Source organism: Nymphalis io, chromosome 1, assembly GCF_905147045.1.
Source record: "Nymphalis io chromosome 1, ilAglIoxx1.1, whole genome shotgun sequence".
Taxonomy (NCBI): domain Eukaryota; kingdom Metazoa; phylum Arthropoda; class Insecta; order Lepidoptera; family Nymphalidae; genus Nymphalis; species Nymphalis io.
In genome coordinates this window covers 4,887,480-4,910,333 of record NC_065888.1, presented here as the reverse complement: position 1 = coordinate 4,910,333, position 22,854 = coordinate 4,887,480, and the positions used below count along the sequence as shown (strand labels likewise).

Sequence of the window (22,854 nt, the reverse complement as noted above, 5' to 3'; positions counted from 1 at the left end):
TCATGTTGTAGTTATTTAGAAAAAATTGAAATTCTGTTTAATATGTATAAATAAATGAAATTTCGTGTTATTATTTTTCAGTTGATTTCCATTTTACTGTAATTGAAGATGTAACATGCCTCACGCTGGGGTTTAAATGTTGTTACTTCATATTTTTTAATTTAATTTTAATCGAATGTTTTTTTGTTTTTTAAATTTATTTAAATAATTTGAGTTCAGTCTAATTTCGTTCCTTCGTTTATAGCACTTATGATACACAGTTCCATACGTCATTTTCCTTTATATGACACCATCACTATTGACATCGTGTTACTGTATTTGATACATCTAACTGCCCACCCTACTACTGTGCTTTATTAGAGCACTGATAACCAAGAGGTATGAGTAGAAGCAGCTCACCTCTACCAACGATGTCCTGTGCCGAGGTGCGATCTCACAGGATAAGACCTTAAGACGGACGTCATTATGTATATATAAATCCTTCCTTACATTGACCCGCAGGAATGGCTATTAATATTTGCCTCGGACGAATTTAACTAGTTTCGACAATAATAAAGAGTTCAATGTGACGTATTTAATGGCTATGAAGTTAAATATGAAATAAGATCATAAAAAAATTAAGATTAAAAATCGAGGTCATGCGCCTTCGACAAATAAATGATATGATATTCGGGATTCTATTATCTAGAAAGGCGATTACGATAAATCCAAGGCAAGTTATTCAACTAAATCCGGATTTGAGTAATCCCGTCGGAGATGTATCCCCGGCCGGTGGGCAGCGGTTGGCGTCTAATCCTCTGATCCGGATCAAGAGCTCTACTTAGCTCGTGTGTTCTATCCTTTTCTCGGCCGTGCCCACATGTGTGCTCTATGCTTTACTTAGTTTATGTCGAGCTCTCCTTTGTTAGGTATGAGGTTTTATTTCGCGGCCAGTACTAGAAATAAGCGGTTAAAACCAGAATTATCAAGAATTTTGTGTTTTATTTCAAAATTTCTATTTATGTTTCTCGTATCTGTTAATTAGATATAAACATGAAAATTATCAAATTTCGATGTTCAGAATAACAAAGAAAATTTTACTGTTATGAAAGGAAAATGAATATTATATTTACTTAACAACCATTTGATAAAACTACTTATATAAAGATATGTGATGTTTTTTTTCTAAATGTGTTAGTTTCCAGTACTCTAGGCCAATAAAAGCTCTATTGAATTATGTTAAAGTCTTAAACCGTATGTAGATCCTGTCTTTTCTATACGGACAGTGTTAGTCAAATAAAGGATAATCCCCGTGGATCAACCCTTCGGTAATGCCAGAAGGATAAGCAGGCTTACCGCATTAAAAATGCGAATCATATTTTGTTTTTCACGCAAAAAACATTGCGCAACATTTTTTTAAATTCATTCATAAATTGGTAAAGGAGTTTAGACTATACGGTTGCAGATCATATGTTTCGGGGTTTAAATCCCGAGTCGGTAAAATATTGATTTTTTTTTATTGAAATCCTCAATAACTGTTCTGATCTGAATCAGAAACAATTTGGCGTAGTTCCACCCGTGCCTCAAAAAACACTTAAAGCCGTTGGCACTGCGTCTCAAGGCTGAACTCCTGATCGACTTGTAACCTTAATATCTCATATGTTATGGTCTATTATAATTGAGGATAACGAACGTTGCTAAAGCTGGCCAAGAGAATTAAATTGGTTAGATTTTTTTTAAACAAAAAAATTACATTCAATGTTGGAGGTAAAAAGTGAAATAATATAAAAATATGTCTCTCCCTCTCGTTTAAAATATCATTATGTATATTAAATTAACCGTGATATTGTGAAATTAATGTCAAACGTTACTACATCTACGATAAGATAAATATTGTATGAAAATATTGTTGAAGTTTAAATATTATACAATAAATCGTACAAATAATAATCCAAGAGTGAGACGAATTCATTACAACCGGTGTCTTTTTTTATAGAATGGGAAGGCGGACGTACATATGGACCACCTGATTGTAAGGGGTCACCAACGCCCTTAGACATTGGTATTGTAAGAAATGTCAACTATCGCTTACACAGCCAATGCACCACCAACCTTGGGAACTAAGATTTTATGTCCCTTGTGCCTGTAATTACACTGGCTCACTCACCCTTCAAACCGCAACACAACAATACCAAGTACTGCTGTTTTGCGGTAGAATATCTGATGAGTGGGTGGTACCTACCCAGACGAGCTTGCACAAAGCCCTACCACCAGTAAGTCGTTTGCAAATGTTTTTATTTCAAGGACACAATTCCTAAAAATCATATAAAATGTTCGCATATTAATATATTTTAGTATTAACTCAATTGAAACGAGGTTAAAGGTTAAGAATAATATCTTAAAAGGCACGAAGGGTAGCTCCTTCATCAATCATTGTGAGATTATCTCTTGCACAGCCCAATTTGAGGCATGCATTCAGCTTAACGCACACACTCTCAAAGGATTATACCACGCGGTACAGCCTATAAGCAGTATCTTCACGAGTAACAATAAATGTCCAATACAAATGACTACGATATAAATATTATCAACGATGATCCATTTGATTATAGACAAAGCTGTTCAATTTATGTAAGTTGTATTTGCCGTGGTATTATGATTTTTTTTAAATTATTTTTTTGTTATTTATTTCCTGAAAAGAAAACCTTACACATACACAAAAAACATTACGATCGTGTAGAGTTTTGTAAGCCCATGATCCATACTATCGTAACTCGAAGATTAAAAATTATTTGCGAGTTCCTATAATTACGATTAATGATAATTCCAATTGAAGATATTTGATTATCGTCTCTATGGCTATAATTTTACGTTTTAATTTATAATATGATGTACGGAATATATCAGTTTAAAGCAGCGGCAACAACAGAGACGCAATCAGTTGAGCTTCTGATCAATCGATAAAAAATAAAGAGTCATGTGGACGCTTAACCGAGACCGCTCGTTCGGATCATCCGAACCATTTGTCAAGATCAGGCTTATACGGTGAGGTGCTCAGGGAATAAAATGAAAACTTGTTTTGATTTTAACGACGTATTCGATTTTTGACGAAATATGTATTCGTTCGCAAAATATACTTGAATAATTATTTATTTGATATAAATTTTTTATATTTTGATTTGATAGATATTTTTTACAAGTTTTTATTCATTAGAATAATAAAGTATATATTTATATATATATTTTACTGGTGGTAGGTTTTACCTGCCACCCACTCTTCTTTTCAATTTTACTATCGCCAAACATTAATACTTTACACTTTACTTAATACTTTACACGTAATTATTTTAAATCTATATACACATAAAAGATAAAATCTAATTCGATTAATTATTTTTATGTATAATAAACTTTTGAAGACATAAAAAGACCATAGAAGTAAACGAAGGGGCGATTGACGGCAACCCGTCTGGCTCGTGAGGCTTAAAAGCCGCCCTTAACAAAATCTTAATCCCTACAAAGGGTTACGAATATTATCTTATTATACTCACAAGAAATACATAAACCCTTAATTCGCGCTAAAATATTGCCGTCCGTTTAAATCACTGTCGGATAAAGATGCTATAGAATATAAAAATAATGAAATAGATATTATACATATCATGATTATGTAAAATAGTGGAAATGGACATGTTTTTTTTAAATACAAACGGTATAATTATATAATTCGGTAAATGGATGTATGAAATGCTCAGATTTACATTTTTTATACATTAAATAAACCAACACTTTACTAATAATTATTTAAAAGAAAAGACAAACCTTTGATAAATCCTCAGTGTTTCCAACATTGAGTTGGCAAGTTTTGCTGAATTTTAACAATTTTTCGTACCCTAGTATAAAAAACAGTACTGAAATTTAAAAAAAATGCCATATATTCCAAGATTTCATGGAATCAAATTATACTGGCAACATCAGGAATGATTTGTTTCTTACTATGCAGGATAAATAATAATGCAATTGTATTCAATTATCTATGTAATTGTTGAAAAAGAGAAACTACTGAGTTTCGTGTCGGTTCTTCTCGGTAGAATCTATATTCTGAACTGGCAGTAGATTTGAAATTAATTTAATCTTGTAAAATTATTTAAAAATTCTATCAAGAGCCCACTCGGATAAAGTATATTTTGATTTAAACTGATGCAATGTGAATGCACTACGACGCCTGGACATAGGTCCCATTGGGTAATTTCCAAAGTTGTCGCTAATATGTAGACAGATCAGCTTGCCACAGCTGGTATGTGTACACATGCAGTAGAAAAGTCTCCTTAATAATTATCTGCTGTAATTTCTTCAAATTTCATATTCGAATGATAGACATTGAGAAAATATATGAATTAATTTGACACTTCGACGCTATTAATATTGGACAGGTGTCGCCGATATCTCACATGGATAGCAGAGATGGTTCAGTAGCAGATTAGCGCAGCTGCTTATGTCCCTCCGTCAGTGTAATCCGGTGACATGCAGAAACATAAATTTAGCTTCAATCGCGCCATCCAAAGCCCATTAATCGCGGATTCAGTGTGGACGCACCTTAAATGTATTCCTGAACTACAGGGCTGTACATTTTATGCTATAAACTATAGATAACATCAAATTATAAAAAAAAATAACAGCTTATTCCATCACGCTGATCCAACGCGGGTTGGATACACATGTTGTTGAATTTCTTCCAACAAATGCAGGTTACCTAACGATATTTTTTACACCGTCGATCTCGCAATTTTCGTTTAATATTCACGTATTCTAACCGCTGGGCCATCTTGGCTAATATCGTCACAATATAATTAACTCTATCATGTTATAATAAATATAATATTATTAAAAATAGATTCTCTTACGATCTTAATATTTGATTGATGGAATCTTCGGCCCAATTTAACTAAACATAATTTAAAAGATCGATTTCGAGATAAATTATTTGAATATTATTACGTAAAAGGAAATCGTATTAGCTAAGATGCGATGAAACGGTCCGATTAAAATTTTACTATCTTTTCAATTCATGTCGATACACTATTTTTAATCAAATGCCCATAAAATGACTAAATATTTAACGAGTCTATAAAAAATACAGTCGTAAAAATAAGTCCATATGTTTCGGCACTTGTATCTCATATATGTATGCATATAATTATATATTAATGGATACGATATGTGTCACTGATAAAGATTTAATGGATATAAAATATTAATCAAATTAATACGATTTATTAGTATCAACCCTATGAGATAAACCCACAAGTAACATGCACACATCGGAGTACGACCACTACCGGTGTATCTCCTGAGATCTGATAAGATTCAAATAAGGGATTAGAGAGGGACAGGGATAGGATTTGCGGACAACACCTGCGTGTGTGAGTGAGATGCACGATGGGATTATCTCCCTACACACCGCGCCAAGTGGCCGTAACATATATATATATGTGTACGTGTGTTTATAAATAACGTACTTTTTGAATGTCCAGAGAATTCATTTAAAGGTACGTTTCCAAGGAACATTTTAATGTTTAAATCTGATAAAACAAATGTATTTTGTAAATAAACTCCTTAAACTGACGTCATATCTTATTTATATACATAGAAGGATGTAACAGAGTTAATTATTAAATTATTTGTTAATGGTTTTAATAAAAATTCAAGTTTGAACAGCATTTGGGATTAAAACAAAGTCCAGAGAATAAGAATATTAATTTCACATGCAAATACCTATAAAGTTATTCTATTAAATATATGTATGCGATTTAAATATATAATATAACATTAATTAGTCTATATAGTTTAACATATAACTAAATAATCAACATTAACTGAAAAAAACACGTTATTTTTATTAATAACAAATTCGGTTTTAAGATCTTTATCCTGATAAAACATGTTAACAGGATAATAGCAATCGAATAAAATTTAAAAGGTTATAAATAACAATACGTATAATACCTAGAAATATCAGATGTAACAAAATACGCTCATCGCTCGGATGCTTGTATAAAAGAGTATCAATATAATCAAATTCATTATTAATATTTAATATCCTTGAACTATTCTGTAAGAGTGATATCGAAATTCGTTGGTGAATTCGAAATGTATATGTTAAATCCAAAATAATAATACATTTATATTAAAGCAAATCCTTAATTAATTGCCCTAATTATTAAATTTAATTTCTCCTATCAAAGCTTCTTTTTATCGAACGAATTAATCGTCAATGTAGAAATTTCGAATAGAATTCAAATAAAAAAAACGATAATCGATAATTTAAATATGGAAGCGCGTTCTTGCTTGTAAAATTTTAAACTCAATCCGGGCTAATTCTTTTTATGCTTTTTTACGTTCCGCCGAACTAATCCAGCGGCTTATCTTCGGTTTCCAGTTGTAAACCAAAAAAAAATTTTGCACGTATAAAAATGTATTCTATTTCGATGAGTATAAGATATACTTTAGGGCGTATGGGTTATTTGGGGGTGCGAATAGTCAATGAACCTCGCAATGGGTTACCCTAACCGCGACCTACCGTAGGGTTAGACGTATTGTCGAAGAGTGCACAATTGTTTTTCTTTTACTACTGTCTAAATATTGGAGTTTCTCGTGTTTTTTCCTAAACTTGCTAATTATACGTAAATTATTTACAATTTCTTAAAAAAAATAATATTTTTTATTATGTTAATATCTTTTTGAGACTTTTGAAATTAAGATAAACATAATTTTTCAAATATAATAATACGCAGTCCACTTATACTAACTAGTACCTAGTAGATGATAGATACCGTCTCTCATCGTACAAAACCAGCTAAATTCAATTTCATCATTTGGTTTATAAATACCAATTAGTGCGTTTTTTGGATTAGCCTTATTCGTCTTTCTCATTTGAGTTATGAGTGATTGTGATTTACAATGTTTTTTTTGTTGTAGTATTTATTCTGTCTGTATATATTTATTCTGTCATCAAACTAACGTGTCCCCTCTCGTGTTGGTGTTTTGTTGAGAAATGTCCTGACTAACTGACTATTATTCTCACTTGTTATAATCTTATCTGTAAATAAATCCAGGCATAAAATATAATCCTCAATTACAATATAAAAAAATAAGCTGTCATAGTACGATAAAAATTTCAGATTTAATATCTGGATTATGATCTGTTTAATTAACTTTAAACTTATTTAAGAATTTTTTTAGTGTGTAGTGTGTTAATTTTTAGTGTATAGACGTATAGTAAAATTGTACTAAGATCCACTCTTAGAAATTGTTGAATTGTGTTAGTATCGTTGTTGGATCGCGATGAAAATAACTATATCTGCTTCTATATATCAATAACCCGCCTCAAGTTTAATGGGCGTAAAACTATAGGCTTTACGTGCTTTTAGAAGCACATGAGTATAGGTAAACACTGTCAACTTGTAAACGAGCTGCTATTAAGAATTTCTCGATAGAAAACTCACTAAGTTTTTATTGGTCCGACGCGTGGTTTCAACCCAGTTTATCGGCGTTTACAGCCTTTAAAGCTACTAAATCAACAAGGTAGTCATACGTACGACGTAAGTGTATCACATAGGTATACAAATATATAAATACGAAGTATACAAATATCAAAGATTAATGCTCAAATATTTCTTATACCAAAGCGGTATAGAGTTCACTTATCAAGGTAATTACACAGCCTTTTCATCGGTGAAATGTTTGCGTTTTGTTTACATCTTCGCTCGAAATCGTTTGATGTATCTCACATCGACTTATCCAATAACTTAATGCCACCATTGATTTTCCCTACCTTTGGTTTCTTTCAAGGTATTAGTCGAACCAATATTATCATATGTGATAAATTGGCTTTAGCTATTTTTGGGGGTCGTGTGTTACTTATAATGTGGAAGGAAAATACGGGACGATTTTTGCCTTTGATCTAGCTTTTATTTGTAACAAAATTAGTGGTTAATTTCGAATACTATTCTACAAATGTAAGGTTGATCAAGCAGAAAATTATTAGATTGATCTATTTTCTATCATCATCGTCATAATCTTCCCAATATACTTGGGATCGGTGCAGTATGCTCTTGTCCTCGACCACCTTCAAATTAACACTTATTGTATGCATATAACCTTTACAAAATCTATCCAACTTTTCTACGGTCTTCCTCTCATCCCTACTACTCTCATCTATCAGTACTCATATTCATTAGTCTTTAAGTATCTTGCTATTCATTCTTCTCAGCACAAACCCTAAATCCCAAAGCATAAATAATTTCCTCTCAACTTGTTTATTATTGATACCATTTTCAATCTCCCTCTAATATTGAGTACATTACCATATCTTGACTATTCTTGTCGCGTTACACATCTATTTGTTATATATTGTTATTAAATTATATTAAATGTTTCACTTTGTTTTACAGTTAATTTGATATTTTTTAATTAATTGGAACTTTCAGGAAGAACAAATAACTTTCATTACAAAACTAAACTTTCAAGTCATTCATATGTGGAAATTGCTCAGATTGTATTACGTGTTTAAATAAAATAATCATTGTACCCCCCTTACCCTCCATGCCCGCGCGCTTAAGCCAGATTTCAATAGAGTATAATCTCGCCCTAATGAATCTCCAATCCGGATTAGTGTACCCCTATAATGGCTGAACGTCGGCCGCTGCAAACGAGCGGATAAAGCTTAGAAAAACTCCAATTATTCTGATGCATCAGAGGGCAAACAATTTATTATCTGCTGAAGGGTTCTCGTGTACAAGATGGAAACTGGACTAGATGCAATCGTAGTTGCCGTAACTGTTTTATTAGTAAAGGAAAACTTTCCTATAAGACTTTTAACAAATCGTAACATGTTACGATTTCTAATTCAATTGAATAATATATATTTTCAATTTCAAAAACACCATTGATGTCATACATTATTTACAATTAAGAGAATGTATAAAATGAACGAGGCCACTTTGTTAATGTACCAACATTTATATATATTTATAGTTCATTAATTCGCGAAGTGTAGTTCGCTTTTTGAAATCGATAAACGTAGAGCGACTATTTAGTTGTTATCGGAGTCTTATCTTAATTTGAAAATCTCATTCGATCTAATAAATTGTAAGGGCTGGACGACAGTAGGCTAATCCCATTGGCGGGCATTAGAACGGCTTTGTGCAGACAGATCACGCTCGCACGCCGAAATTACCTAGCAATTGGTAACCGAGTTGAATTGCCTACGGGCTCAGTCTAAATCGGCTGCAGACACTTTTATTGCTCGAGCGAAATCCCGATGACCCGGACTCCGCTCGAACCCGGCTCCGCTTTATCCCGGTCCTGTTTAATCCCGGATTTGACGTCGCTTAATCCGAACCCATGTCGGATATCGCGTCGACACAGGCGCTCTCCACACTCGTGTTATATATCGATTCTGGATTTTATTTCCACCTACGCTGTACTCACATATAACTGTGTAAACAACGAATCGCTTTTTCGTTTTCAATTTCGGTATCATAAAGTAATAATGCAGTTTTATTATGATGAAATAATTCAATCCCGTCACAAGTAATCCGTTAGTATCATTGTGTCACGGGATTACGCGTCGTGAAATGCATCGCTTTCGGATATTTGAGCTCAATGATAATAAAATTGTATGCAAAAAATGAGCAGATTAATTTGTGTTTTCATTGGGTGGTTCGTTATGCGAAAAATTGAGTGCCCAGCGTACAAATGAAAATGATCGTTTCGTTACTTTATATTGTTCGATTGTCATTCATAAATTAAATAATTCTTTTCAATATCAACGTTTAAAATTTAATTTATTATCTTATAACACAGTAAGTATAGTAGTGAGTTAAATGTTTTGACAGTTACCATCGCTATATACATGGAATATAAACTAACAACAGTGGTAGGGCTTTGTGCAGGCCCATATGGGCGGGAATGACCTTCTTATTTATTCTATAGTTGAACACCAATAATTTCTATGGCTGGGTGAGTAAGATTTTAAATCTACACCATAGCGGCGCATTGAAGGTATATATAGTCTAGTTATAGGAGTTGTTTTTACTTCTTACATTGCCAATGTCTCGGTTATCATAATCACTTACCATCAAGGAAAACATTAATAAGGTACAAGATCCGCCTTCCTAAAATATATTTAAAATAAGAACACTAAACAAACGTAACAACCCCGCCAACATTATTCAATTTAATTTCTTATTGTATAACTTTTAAGTATTAAAATAGAAAATCATTACTTCAATTACGGTGCTTCTATAGACAAATGAATAATTGAAAAGATGCACGGGTTGATATTAAATGATAGGTACATTTGCGAGGCGAGCCGCACACACACGGGATTCAGGAAATTCATAATAATATTCCGTGTTTAGAAGCCAAAATTATATTTGATGGTAAAGTGAATAGTCGCCTATTCCCATTTTAATGAGGATTATAGTTTCTAGTGCATTTAGAGCACTTCGCGCGGTAAAATTAATTACTAAATCGAGTCTGTCTGCGTCGCGCCGCCCGCCCGCGTCTAAATACAGCGCGATTCAAAGCTCCACTCTCACATTTGCACGCAATTTGCCTGTTCGCTAATCTAATCCTCTATTCCTCTCATAAAGCTTATATCCCCTTAATGTTTCAAATTATTATTATTTTTCAGTGCAACTTTTTACTAACTGTCACTATAAACTTAATAGTTCGATGTCTTTTATAATGAAATAGTTGGATCTCATTCAAGATTACAATTTCGTAATTCGTATATTTGACTTAGCTGTACTTCTTAATTTGTCATTATAATAATTATAATGACAAATTCATTGGAGTTAATAACCGAGTAAATTTATGTATGTTTTTTTTTTTTAAATATTTGCAATAATATATCAACGCGTCATACTGCATACGGTAAAACAGCAACATAATTATCGGCCGTAAATTATAATCTGCCAATTATCGAACCGTTCATTGGTTCGCACCGAGATCAAAGTATACATTCAAATTTGTATCCAAAATCACTAATGACCTGCGCTCGCAACTAAACATTAGGACAATTTAGGCGATAATGCCGCTAAGTCCGCTCCTACACTGGGCGGTATTACCGCGCGATGTTAATTAGTCGCTCTGCGTGCCCGCGACCTAACAGGCTTTTAACTTTTCAAATGCGTTCATTAAGTGCATAGAGATTATTTGGTTGCCATTTCAACCGATATCGATTTAGAATTGTGTGGTTTCACTGATGTTCCAGTCTATACGTTTATCTACTAAATTATTAAATGTTTCGACAGCAACGAATGGCGAATGCTAATCCGTGTTGATGGGTGCTATTTAATGTGTTTTGGTCGGCCATTACGCAACTTTTTTCTTTTTTATGTAAATCACAACTTTAGGATTAATTCGTTAATATGCTAATTTCGACATATTCATGTATCATATATCGTACGAAGATTTTCTTTGGCATTTCATTTAAAAATAATATCCAGAATAGTTGATGACTTTAATGCTTATTCTATCATAAATTTTAATTTAATGTAAGCTTATATAACAACTTTTTTATAATTATCTATATTGTCACCGGCGTTGTCCCCCGGATCTTTGCATGTGGAATATAAAAAAATGAACTGACAAACAATACAAAGTGTATTGCTGATCAGATTTAAAGGTGATAAAATTTACAGTGTAGGGGCTCCTTTGTATGTTTGACAGTTCAGTCTAGGGCGAAAGTGACAACTTACTCAGGTGGTCCATTCGCTTATCGATCTTAGAAATATATGTTTCATTCTTATTATTTCATCAAATTTCATGTTGAATATACATATATTTGTATGTAGTAGTGCATCTTGTGCCCAATAGGTTTACCTGACACCAAGGTAATTTTGATTGATAGATTTTGACTATATCAGCAGTTCAGTCAAAAGATGTCACCTACTGATCAACATTTTGCAGAATTCGTTTTTAATATTTTTCCAAATTTCAAGCTAAAGTTTTGTAATAATCAGTCATATAATTTTATGTACAAAAATCATATACATACTACATATATGTATTATGTACAGTATAAACTATTGTATACAGTCCGTGAAGACAAAGTTCGGCACAAAATTGTTTCTAATCCAATATCCAGTCGTAAGCTTGTCTCACAATCGAGTTACCTCTCGATTACAGAGTTGACTCAACTTTTTGCTAAAAGCCCTGGTTGTATTTAACTAACACAATTTGCATGAATATTTAACTTGATAAAATCGATTATATATATTAAATTCAATATATTTTATTAATATCATGAATATTATGTAAATACGTGTATTTTTCAAACTATTACGTCGAGGAGTATTTTCAAACTATTTCGAGGAGGTACAAATTATTATTTTTTTGGATTAGATTTATTATTTGGATTATCAAAAAATAAAAATAATTAAAATGTATTTTATATAACTGTTATTGATATAAAACTATAAGAAAACCTTGACTGAGTGAATGCATTTTATGCTTTGTGCTATAAATTTTAAAGTTCCATTTGAATTAAAAAAACAGGGTCATTGCTAACAACAAACAAGTTAAAATATGAATACATGATAAGTATTATTGATTCTAATCAAAATTATCTTAAATATTAGAAGTAGAACTTAGAACACGTCTTAATCAAATACAACTAGTTTTGATGTGCTTGACCCGTGTTTGTAATTCATCAGTTGCTCATTATAGCAAAACTATAACACGTGTATCTAAGAGCATGCATCGCGCAGCGTAGTGTAATAACCTGCGAACCTTCTCCTTAACAAGGCCTCTTCCCAGCAGTGGGACATTTATGACTTATGAGTTGTAGTAACCTTCTCATAAGTAATTTTTATAAACAATATATAAATTCGAATTGCAATAAAAACACTACACATAGGCAAACTGCCTAGTGCGAGTTTTTTTACTTCGATTTGTATGGAATTCCGATCATTGTCACTAGATGGCGCTATTTATATTCCATACAATCGCGGTAAAACGTTAAAACTTTCGAATAAAGTTATCGAATAAGTAAAAAAAAAGTCACACTAGACGCACAGCAAACTAATACTAACATAAAACAATGTAAGCGACGAAGACATGGCCGGTATTATGGATAGGTGTAGTTATCTAACAGTGTCTTGAGGGTAAAGCCGGCCTAATCCATGTCCGATCCGTAGAGCCGTAAGACGCCGCTTGTTGCTCGCCGGTGGGGCTTCACGAACTATAAACCTTGCAATGTAGAAAAATTGTCACAATGATATATTAAGACCTCTTTACTTTTTACCGACAATTAATAAAGGTAGAAGCATAATAAATGTAGAATTTGAAAAATTACAAATTGCGAATGGATTGAACAAATCAAACGAGTAAAAATTTGATAATGTGAAATTATTGTATTGTTATTAAAATTATATTTATTGAGTAATTCTTGTATATATAAAAATACATAATTTGTGTAAATTGGAAACGGCTTTAAAGATTTAGTTCAAGTTTTGTATTAAGATAATGTTTTGCTTTCTAAACTTATCTATATATTTGTCTTCAGTAATTCTTCGCAAGAAAAGATCTGAGCAAAGTCCAGGTAGTATTTCAAAGTAATAAAAATGTATCAGCACAAAGAAGGGATTTATCACATTACCGTATCAGTCTTTCTGAGACAGAAAGAGCACTAAATATATATTATTTAACATAGTTATATATTTTGTGTATAAGTTAAATATTATGCAATTGTGATTCTAAAATTTGTAGTTTAAAAATTTTGCGTTTAGATTCCTTCTCCCCAAAGGCCTAACCGCCGTAGGATTTAGTAAACCGCCCGACGCACATCGTTCCAGATTAATTATTTATGGCAGGCCCCCCACTGCCCGCAGGGTAGATTTAGCTCCCAGACGTTCTGCGATTTCTCTCATGCAAAGTACTCGTCTTAAACCAAAATTGACGGACAAAGTTAAGTATTTGCAAATAGTATTTATGTATGGTTATTAAAGTCGCTTTTCCTTTATCTGAATAATTTAAACGTCCTTTGTCTTCATTGTCCGGCGTAAAGATCCCAGGGTTTGCGATGACCACCTTGTCATGGCGAGCTTCGCTTTAAATCTACGTTGCATCTTTGCCTTAGGTAATCGCTTAAGCCCGGCTCGCCGGGGCTGCCGAATAATGAAAATCTATTCATAGTAGCGTTGATTAAATATTGTCTTGGTTCTACTTATGTTACCGGAAAATCGATGAAAGGTTTACGCAGCCCTCCGCTAGGTATCGAGTTATGTGACGTTTTAATCCTTAAGGCGTAGCAAAGCACGTAATATGTAGAAACCTTCTTAACCTAACAGGATTATCGTGCAGAGGCACGCATTTCAGGGCCGGATCACTCGTCACCATGGGCTCGGCTAAGACACAGATTTTATTACACAAATGAGATTAATATACGAACGAACACGACGTAACGTAAATATACTCTTAAATATGTTCGCTTCGTTCGTTAAACAAGGACAAGTCAAAGTCGAATACATTCGTGTCGGATACGCGGTGTATTGTAAGATTTTCCGTTGCTCCAAGGAGCGTATGATACTTTTACCATGTCAATTAAAATGGAAACGGTTTCCCTCCAAAAAGGTTATTTGTAAAACGAAGACAATCGTCGCTCCGGGTGAAAACTGACAAACGATGTTACGATAGCGAACGTCTAAACCGAGCTTTTGAACTTCTTTGACGGGTAGAAGTCGATAAGCGTACCGTGGCGTATTGTGACTGTAGCGATATTAACAATAGCGTTCGTTTCGCGAGTTTTCACCCAGTCGTAAGTGGGTAAATGTGTTACCGATTGACGAGGGACGGAACAAAAGGCTGAACGACACGACGCGTTCACTGTAACTTACCGCAAGAACAGCTAAGATAATGATGACGTTTCCTTCTACCAACCCCTGTTCATTGCTAACCATAAATTAATTAGGCTGCTTGCAGCGATATTAGATAGGAATAGCGTTTTCTTATTTTGAATTCCAATCTCGCGACGCTTGGTACATTGCTAATATATTAATTAAAGACGACGTATAATAAATTTATTTAATTTTGCATAGCAGGTTTTCGAAATGATGAATTAAAATAACACTACAATCTAACCAGGTCGGCGAAGGCATATTAAATTAAGTATGTTTTTTTAGTAACTATTTTGGTGTACAATATAGCATATTCTATTCTATTATATTCTATGTTTCGATTTTATAGAAATTAATTATCTAAATTTTCATTTGCTCAATGTTTGCCTGTGATGTATTACGTCCTAAAAAATATAGTGAGGGAATATTTATGCGTCGATTGAAATTCTGTCAAATGTGTATTCAATAAAGCAACGTGGTTGAATGAAGTCTAAACACTTCACCTCAAAACGAGATGACGTCTTAGCCCAGCAATTAAGTATTGACAGATTGTTTTCTGTAAGAAGCCCGTCATTTGCTTCGTGTGGGCCAATTCAATTATTGACAAGAATAGTACGAGGGCATTTTTTTTTAAAATCTAGTGTATATTTTCAGCCTTTAATAAAACGTATCCATAATATAAAATATATGAAAATATAATAATTGCGTCAATTTAATCATAAATACCTATTATAGTGGCAAGAAAAGTAGAAATTGTCAGTTGTATGAAACTCCAATTATCTTATCTAAAATGTTAGTGTCAATGCTCATTTCGTCACCGGATCAGGCGTTCGGTTTTTGAAAATTTTCAGTTACACACCGAAACCTTTAATTATATGTCTTTTTATACGTATTGATCTTTTGTTAAACTAATGTTGTGTAGGTACACACACATACAAATGTACACAGAACAATGATTAAGTTATACGCAAATAGGTCATTCAACAAAAGATGAAATGTTTCTTAATTAAAACCACAAACGCTTGACAGCTTGTAACGCCTCCGTAATAATTGTTACGGTTATCTCGAGGGGTGATACAAGATCCAGTTGTCATGGCATCAGATAAATTGATAGGCTACTTTTGTAACGGAGATGAATTATTTTCATCCCCCTGATGTTTTGATTTTGAATATTCCCAATGTCACTTAATATACTTATTTTAATGTAAGTAAATGTCGTAGCTGTTGTCATGATTCCGCTCGCGAGGTTTTTTTATTTCGTTAATAATAATCTGCTTGTCACATATCTGTATATAATTTTATGTTACTTGATATGTTAATTTTTTTTTATATAACTATTATTTTTGCCAAGACCACACAGATAATTTGCTTAAATATAAGTAAAGACTAGATACTCCATCGGTAAGAGCATGTGAATTTGAACAAATGTTGTGGTCAAAAAACCAGTGAATTTTCATGTGCTTAATTTGTGTTTATTATCGTCTCGTGCTTATATCAGATGAAAATATACTGCATGCTCCTCCTCAAAATCTTCTCCATTTGGAGGTTTTGAGCCTAGTAATGAGACACCAATTGGCTAAAACAAGTGCTGGCAGTGAGTGGTTTTTTTTTAACATCATATCATAAAATTAATTTTAAAGTCAAAATATAGGACATTAAATTATTAACTAGCTTTATTTTCTTGGAAAAAAACTGGTTATAAAGACGAGATTTTTATTAGTATAGACATATAATTATATTGAATATATATGCTAGACTTCGATATATATCTAGTTTAGGCGCCAATCGCCCACGCGGTAACCTGCGTTCATTTCTGATCAATTATTTATGAGTGGTATTTTTTTATAATGAGTTATATAAATAAATATGTTAAATATGTGCAAATTATTTCAGTGATTCGAATATTTGGAATATTTGGAGTAGGTGAAAATGAAAGCCTTCCTCAGGATTGATTTTCTAATAGTTTGATTTTCCAACATACCATTGGATTAAAAGAGCGAATGAATTGCGCACACATTTGTGCAATTGGCAGTCGCCCAGGAGAACATTATCATAGGTATAAAATATACATAAAATAATATAAATTGGGCATCTATGCCATCAAAAATAAACGTATTAAAAATATACGTAAAATGTTCATGAAATAAATTCGAACCCTTAAGTTCTTAATATAAATAAATGCATTTTGAAATGGAATACTATTTTACAATTAAAATGCCTATACAAAAAAGTATATTTAGCGTATTATATATTTATTAAAATAAGAAATAAAATTATCAAACGAAATAAATTAAATCATTCCATCGATTATATTTACGTCAAATAGGAAAAGATTAACGCCTTAATATTATAAATTTTATTATACAAAATGTTTCTTCAAAAAGAATTCGATGTGTGACGTCAGCGGCGAAATCATGTCATTAATTAAACAAATATCAAGTCAATGTGACCACTTCTTAATAATGTATAATGTTTATCCATGTAACGGCACGTGGACGCTATTAAAAATTTAATATAAATTATTCCGTCACATACTAAATAGTCGTTTTAAATAAATAAAAATATACAAAAAAATTCCAAAATGTTGAAGGACTATTAACTCGAATATATGTAAATATTACGGCTTATGTTCTAGTCATTAAAGTTTCTTTAAGCCTGTTAATTGTTGAATTTACTTTGTTATAATATTAAATATAAAGTACCATATAGTAATGACCAATTCTTGTGAAATTTAATGTATTAATTTAAAAAAATTAAAGCGCTTTGAAAGCGCTATGTTACCTGTTCAAGCATTACGTACACATGTACTTCTCAAATTAGACTGATATTTCGCTAAAAAATTGAGATAAATTAGTTTAATGAATTTAATATTCGTAAACAGCTGTCTAAAATGTACGTAGATATATGTATAAGAAATACGAATAATATATGAAGTTTTGCAAACACGTTATCAGGGATATAGAAAAGGCCATAGTCCTTACTACTGGACCTAACACACATTCGAAGCCACAGGCGAAAACTAGTTTTATAGAATTAAAAAAAACAGATTTTAGTAGGTACATCTGTATAAGATTGCAAATAATGCATGACAGCCAATCTACGCACAGCTTAAACTATAATGATTTAAAATTCAAAGCTTCGATTAATAATGGACACTGAGAAATTTTGATTTTAATGGGGATCTGCTTCCCTCAATGTTCGACTTAATCCAATCGATCCATTCAGTGTCTTCCTCTTTAACACATCAGGTATACTCTTTAACACACATGTACATATATATACTGGTAGTAGAGCTTTGTGCAAGCTCATCTGGGTAGGTACCACCCACTCATCAGATATTCTACCGCAAAACAGCAGTACTTGGTATTGTTGTGTTTCGGTTTGAAGGGTGAGTGAGCCAGTGTCATTACAGGCACAAAGAACATAAAATCTTAGGTCCCAAGGTTGGTGGCGCATTGGCTATGTAAGCGATGGTTAACATTTCTTACAATGCCAATGTCTATGGGCGTTGGTGACCACTTGCTATCAGGTGTTAAACAATCACTATTATTAAAATATGGAAAAACGTACGACCATTCTTAGCGTTGACGGACAGTCTATCTTTTTTTATTCATTTTTCGAGCGTGATGACATTGCGATGCTGCCAGTAGTTCCGCTTCGCGCCGCACATCATTTTGCGACCATACCAATGTCCGTTTCTGATATATATTATACTTGTATATCGCATTGTTTAGTTGAGATTTAGTCCGTCTGAGGGTCAGGTGAAAGTTTGGGGCTCTGAAAGGGGATTATTGGACGAGCTTAGACATTAGCCATACGTCACTCTGTGCTTCCTTACTGAATTTAATAACGAAATTTGTTCTTGCCCTATGAAAGCTTAACGCCATACAATTTGTATAGTAAATTATATATTATCAACCTACGATATCATTTATTTATCTAATGGTTATATGTTGAAAATTGAATAACGGTATTTTAATTCATGTATCATTCAAATGTTATAATTATTATTGTCAATGTCGCATATCACTTTTTTCTATTTACGATGTTCTGGGGTGTTTCTAATTTGTTCTTACAAAAAAAGTAGAGCTATTCTTTAAGAATACTTTGTAATAATATGAATAGTGTTTCCAGTTTTTAAAATATACTTTATTATGTAATTTTAATAATACAAATTTTTGATCACAAGTCTGGCGTTTAGACGTACAATTGCATTTCAGTTCCGGATTCAAATTATCAAGAGTCGATTAATATTTTATTTTCTATTAATAACGTGAATTATATAAACCCAATTATTTTATCATAGTCCGACTTGTCAAAAAGTCGACACAAATGTGACATTCCTATTATGCTTGTATAACACATAATTTACACGAACAACACGTTCAGTTAGACACGAACGCACGCGATTACTCGTATTTGCTAGGTTTCAGCATCCGGCACGCCACGATTTATCCGCTAAGTAGATCATCGCTCACGAAAGCGACTCACGCGAATCCTATTGAATCCCTTGCTGTGTCATACACCCATATCTATTTTTTTAATCTTGTTAACGTAACGACATGTATGGTGTTGTATGATTTCATTAATAATTAAGTTGGTATGCGTATGTAGAATACTCTTAAATATATTTAACATGCGATCTAAAATCGAAAATGCAAAAATTATGAACACAATTTTTAAATATAAATAAAGCGTTAATATTAAATATAAATGTAATATTTATTAACGAAATTCTAACACTATAGTTTTATCGATTTTTCATTAATTAAATATAAAATTTATGAAACGGTAGCGAATTCGATACCTAAAACATAGACAAGCACATATCTTGGATTGAAATTGCCACCGACCACTCGGTAAGCTCACCGTAGTAAATCCATTGAGTGTTCGTTCCGAGATTAATTCAACATAAAAGTAGTTAGTCTTATAATTATCTACTTATATTAGGATAATTACAATTTAATATTTATCGTTAATTAACGGACGCGCAATCAATTGCAGATTGACGTGGCTGTAATTAAGAAGTTAGTATTTTTTATTTGTATAAATTATCTATTTTGATTTATTGCTAAAGTTGAAATATAGTTTTGTACTATCGTAATTGTACAAAAAAAGCCGAGATGGCCCAGTGGTAAGAACGCGTGAATCTTAACCGATGGTCGTGGGTTCAAACCCGGGCAAGCACCACTGAATTTTCATGTGCTTAATTTGTGATTATAATTCATCTCGTGCTTTACGGTGAAGGAAAACATCGTGAGGAAACCTGCATGTGTCTAATTTCACTGAAATTCTGCCACATGTGAATTCTACCAACCCGCATTGGAGCAGCGTGGTGGAATAAGCTCCAAACCTTCTCATCAAAAAGAGGAGAGGATGCCTTTAGCCCAGCAGTGGGACATTCACAGGCTGTTACTATCGTAATTTATACGCACAATAAAATAGAAATTAATATTTTTATTTATGTACCTATTTTTTTATTTAACTTTTTTTATTTTGTTCTATATCTTTATTTACATTCTTTCATCTTAGTAATGATAGCATTAATAGTCAGACTAGACGTTTGTGCTTAGAACGACAGCATAAACGGGTTGATTAGTCCAAGTTGAATAGAAGAGTGTACATAAACGTAAAATAACGTAAATTGAAAAAAAAAAAATCAGGTAAAACAAAAACATTATAATATTAACTATAAATTATTATTTATTTAACTACTGATATTCAGATGTTTTATTTTGATTTCTTTCAAATACAGTTGCCTTTATAGGCTAACTGGCAAGTGGGCCATCTAATGATAAGTATTCAACACCACCTATAGACATTGGTGTCGTAAATATTTATTATATAACAAACTTACATCGCAAATACGTCGCCAACCTTGGGTAATGAGATGTTATGTCCCTTGTGCCTGTAGTTACACTCTCATCCTTCAAACCGGAACACAACTATTGTAAGTATTGCTGCTTGGCGGTAAAATATATTATTATAGCGGTGGTGGTAGCTAGAGCATTCTCTACTACCAAGAAGATTCATGCCGGGTCATCCCATAGTGCTCATTTTCGAGGTTATAATATAATTGACAAGATATGTCGTTTTTTAATAATGACTCTTAAAGAGACCCTATTTAAATAAAACGTATTTTAATTATATTTATTGATATATATATGTAGGCTTATATTTACTTTACGTATTCATCTGTGACGTCGGTATTGTCGGTCAAATCATATTATTAATATTTTTGACCTGTTAAATAACATCAATCATATTGTCTTATGTCAATTATTTTGATTTCGAGAATACTATTTCAATAAATAAATTTAAATATAATCCTACATATCTATTTAACCTTTATGTACTTAAGACTATCTCCCCGTCAAGCCGTCAACGTACTTAGCAAACTTAATTCCCAAAGTCTACAGTTAAAATTCACACTACTCGTACGCTTCTTGACATCGTACCCTTTGTTAACTGAACTCTTTTCAAGAGCGCTTAGATCGGCTAAGCTTTCACCCCCTCTCCCTCTCTCGAGCGGAGCTAAGTATCTATCGTTCTCTCTCTATCAACCTAATTGCTATTTTATGTTAGCTAATGAACATCGTACTCGGCTTCGCAATTTACAGAACAAGTTCTTCAGGCGATTAGCGTCCTAGTTAGAAGTGTCTAATCTTGTCTATTAGAAAATGACTGGATGTTTATCGAGCAAGACGATTTTTCATTTTCACTACATATTATAAATCAAAGTTCTTCCGCCGCGCCAGTCCGTCTATCTGCAAAAAACTCATAAACTGTCGTAAGGATTTTTATACGGTTTTCGCCAATGGACGGAGCGTCATGAGGAAGCTTTAGGTGTAAACCAATAGAGTTAATTAAAGATACGTAGCTATGTCAATACATTTCGATACAACGGCTAACAGCTTTCCGAGTTACGGGAGTGGTAACTCAACCAACTTCCAAACAAATGGCTACTTCTGAGAATTTTTACGTAAAATATTTAATAACATTTTATTGGCCTGACCTGGGCATGAAGCTAGGACCGCGGGATCTGCAACCTTTTATAAGGCCAATAAAACAGTTAAGATATAATTTAAGATATTTTTAAGATTAATGTAATATATATATATATATATATATCACTTATATGCATTAACATACATATAAATTAATGTATTAATTGTATACTTTTATATATATATACATACATATGGATGTGTTCATATATTTATAATGAAACATTAAAGAATAATTATGTTGAATATTAATAGCCACAAATCCGTTATAATGACGAAATTTTATATTTAGCCTTTAAGTCCGTTTCGAGAATATTATAATCTGCAAATATTTTATAAACATGATTAATTCAAATACGAATCAAGCACGAGATAAAATGTTATGTTAATTCGCTAAACCAGTTAAAATATATTTAATTAATACTGAATTCAAGTTCGAACTAGTTGCTGAATTTTTTATGAGACCAATTAAATTTTTTTAAGTCTATATTACTATTTTATCAATCGACTCAAAAAAGTATTCCGAAATATGAAAAATATTTTTAAAATATTTCTTTCGATTAAACTTTTACATCGTTAAACTAAAATTTAATTAAGCTATTATTCGCTTTTGTCCGATTCGATATGTATCTCCGGTTATTAATAAAGTCCAGAGCACCAAAGCCTGGGCTTAAAGAGGCCACGGACCGCGTCGGAGAGTCCACGACAAAATCTCAACTGATCCGAGCGCAAAACTAAAACATAGGTGCTAACCTCGAACAACCCTTGAAATCTCGCCTAAACAACTTACCGACTAAAACTATTGAAAGTTACATTACACGATTACTATGCTAGAGAAATTTAGACTATTTAAAAGGGTTACAACTTTCCCGACTAAGCGCACGTATTTAAGAGATTAATGCGGCAGAAATATATAATATTCCAAAGCCACCGTTTTACTGAACCGCCCGGATAGTCTTATG

The 22,854-nt window shown here is 32.6% G+C and overlaps 1 protein-coding gene across 6 annotated transcripts in view; it reads left to right on the top strand.

Moving 5' to 3' along the window:
- LOC126780880 (uncharacterized) overlaps positions 1-22,854 on the top strand; it is an 81,658-nt gene that overhangs the window by 49,126 nt on the left and 9,678 nt on the right. The window lies entirely within an intron of this gene.